Genomic DNA, 2,838 nt, shown 5'->3' with positions numbered 1-2,838 from the left:
TTGTTTGGCATAAGATTTTAATCTTTTTGCACATGAATATCCAATATTTGAACAATATTCTATGCTTTACTTGAAATTCCATGGTATCTTCATCACTTAATTGATCATAGAAAGTTTACTTTTCCATTCTTAACTGTTGTATTGAGTTTTACTTATGTCAGTATCACACTGCCTTGGTTACTATAGCTTTTTTTTTTTACTTTGTAAATAGTATTACTTTATTTTTTATTTTTTTCCATAATTTTGAGAAACAAATAGCAGTTTCAAATCAAACTGGTAGGACAGTTTCAATAATTAACACATTGCATACATTCTTCATAGTGGCTAATTGCTGTACAAGATGCGGACATGATATCCTATTTACAAACACCATTAGAATAAATCACTCTGTTCATTAAGAGAATGTAACTATATATCTATCCTAACCACTTTGAATACACAGATACAAAATGGACATTCATCTGTATCGCCTTTTTTGTTAAGTTCCATCATTTAAATATTATAGGTGTATAAACTCAGCAAAATATTCTAAAAGAGTTCAGAGGTCCATAATAGTATTGGGCCTTCTGCTTCACTGGCAATGTCAGAAATGGTTGACCTGAGTTCCCTACAGCTCAACATAACACCATGGCTTTACTTCGGTTACTATAACTTCATAGTAAATTTTCAAATAGGTAAGCATTAAGTGCTTTAAATTTGTTTATATTTTTTGGAATTTAAAGAAAAATTTTACTGAAGATATGAAAAACAATTCCTAAAAGATTGACTTTTCCAGAAAACTGTAGCTACACAATACATTGAATTTAACATGTTAAAATATTCATTAGACACAAATACAAACCCTGAAACAATTCACCATTCTTCAACAATTTGAACAAAGATTACAATGCCAAGAAACCACATGGATGACTTGCAAAGAATGGGCTCTTTAAGCACTGTGAAAAAAAGAGCACACATGGGTGAGTGTGTTCAGTTACATACAGTGAATTATACTCTTGGCACTAGGAGCATCTTGTTATATATAATTAACACATATTACAAAAGTGGGTAGTATCAATGGAATATAACCAACAGCATCCAAAAGCAGCTCTGTCACTGGGCAATAAAACAGCCCCTACCACGTCTCTCTGTTGTGAATTATTGAATGCACTGGTAGCAACTTTGAAATGCAAAAAGAAAAAAAAAAGAAAGAAAAAGAAAAAAAAAGTAGAGCTATAACCCCTTTTATTTTCTCTGCTTAAAATCAAACAAAACAAACATCAACTCTGTTATACACCAACATCTTCAAAGTACATTATTTGTACAAGAGAAAGACTAGAACAAAAGTGTGCCTGTAGAGACTGAAACATGGGTGAGAGGGTCCCACACTGCTTTCTGATGGTATTCAAGAGGGGCCACTTCATAATCACTGGCACTAAACAAAGTTTCCAAATTCTTCTCCAGATACTTGAGGAAATGATAAAGATAATTCAGTAATAAATCAAGGCCTTTCTCATTTAAATTTGTATAGATGAGACAACATTGCTCTAATTCGTACAAATAATCTCAGTAGATGTGGTGCTCCAAACACCTGGAACATGGGCACAGCAGGGTGATCAGCAAGGGTCTCAGCGCACTGTGGTCTTCCAAATTTGTAGAGGAGCTGAGTGCCCAGCATCACATTGAAGTATTCTTTTATCCCTGCTACAACCTCATTAACAGCATACTCATTATCTGTGTTCCTTGAGATTTCTTATAATTTGCATAGTCCTCTAGAATGGAGTCCACATTCTTCTTGGCAGGAAGATAAAAGAGCTGTTTCTGTCTGGTAATTAGGCCCCAGTCAGCCACAAAATACGGTTTCACCTTTTTACGGATTTTCTTACTTTAATTTCAACCATTCGTAAATGTCTCTTCATTTTCCACAGTAGCATCAACCGGGACCCTCTTCTTCCGAGGAAGCTGAGGGGTTTCACTAGCATTGCTACCATCTCCATGACCTGGGGTTTTCTGTTTGTTCTTTTCAGTTTTCGCTTCAATCTTTTTCTGTTGCAGCCCAGATGTCTTCTCTCCTGGAGCAGCCCCTCTCATCTTTCCCTCTGCATCTTGCTCCTGATTGACCTTTTGAAGTTCACGCCGTTTCTGCAGATCGGTGTTCACAAGCTTGAGCACTCTGTTGTCTGGAAGCCACTCATTCCCATTTTTATTCCAACCACTGTAGTGTATAAAGTGTTTTACTTGTTTGTCCTTTATGGCAACCTTTACTCACTTTGCTTCTTAACGAAGAGGCCTATGAAAGCACAGCACTCGTACCCCTCTTGGAACTTGGGCTTCGGGTCCTGCTTGGGCGCCCTTTATAAGTGATTCCCCACCTCCTCCTCCTCTTCCCACCACCTCCGATTGCCGCCCTCTGCTCTCTTCCCCACCTGAGCTCGCCTCAGACGCCATCAGGCACAACTGCCTACGCCCTAGGCCAGATGTCACGGTGCTGCAACCACGCAGCCATCGCCAGCCCACCGCCGCGCTAAATTTATGTTCTTTAAAACATGTTTGGAGTTAATTTTGTCTGTGGTTTTGGGAAAATTTGTTATTGCCTTATAAATTTTAGAACAAGCTTTTTGCTTTTTGCAAACTCTTGCTGGGATTTTATAGGAATTAGGTTGAATCTGAAGATCAACTTTTGTATGTTGTTTGTGTATTCTACTGTTTGTGGTGTATTATTCTGGTAGATTTTGTGGATTTTTAGAATTTCCTTGAAATAGAATCAGATCATCAACAAATAAAGATAGATTTACTTCTTTATATCTTTTATGAAAGATTTAATTTCCCTTCCTTCCTTCCTTCCTTCCTTCCTTCCTT

The 2,838-nt window shown here is 37.2% G+C and overlaps 1 pseudogene; it reads right to left on the bottom strand.

Moving 5' to 3' along the window:
- Positions 1–1,314: 1,314 nt before the first annotated feature.
- Positions 1,315–2,485, bottom strand: LOC101587080 (annotated as a pseudogene).
- Positions 2,486–2,838: the final 353 nt, after the last annotated feature.

This window comes from Octodon degus, unplaced genomic scaffold, assembly GCF_000260255.1.
Source record: "Octodon degus isolate 3935 unplaced genomic scaffold, OctDeg1.0 scaffold00106, whole genome shotgun sequence".
NCBI lineage: Eukaryota > Metazoa > Chordata > Mammalia > Rodentia > Octodontidae > Octodon > Octodon degus.
Note: the sequence above shows the minus strand (reverse complement) of the source record. Positions and strands in the feature narration are given on the sequence as shown.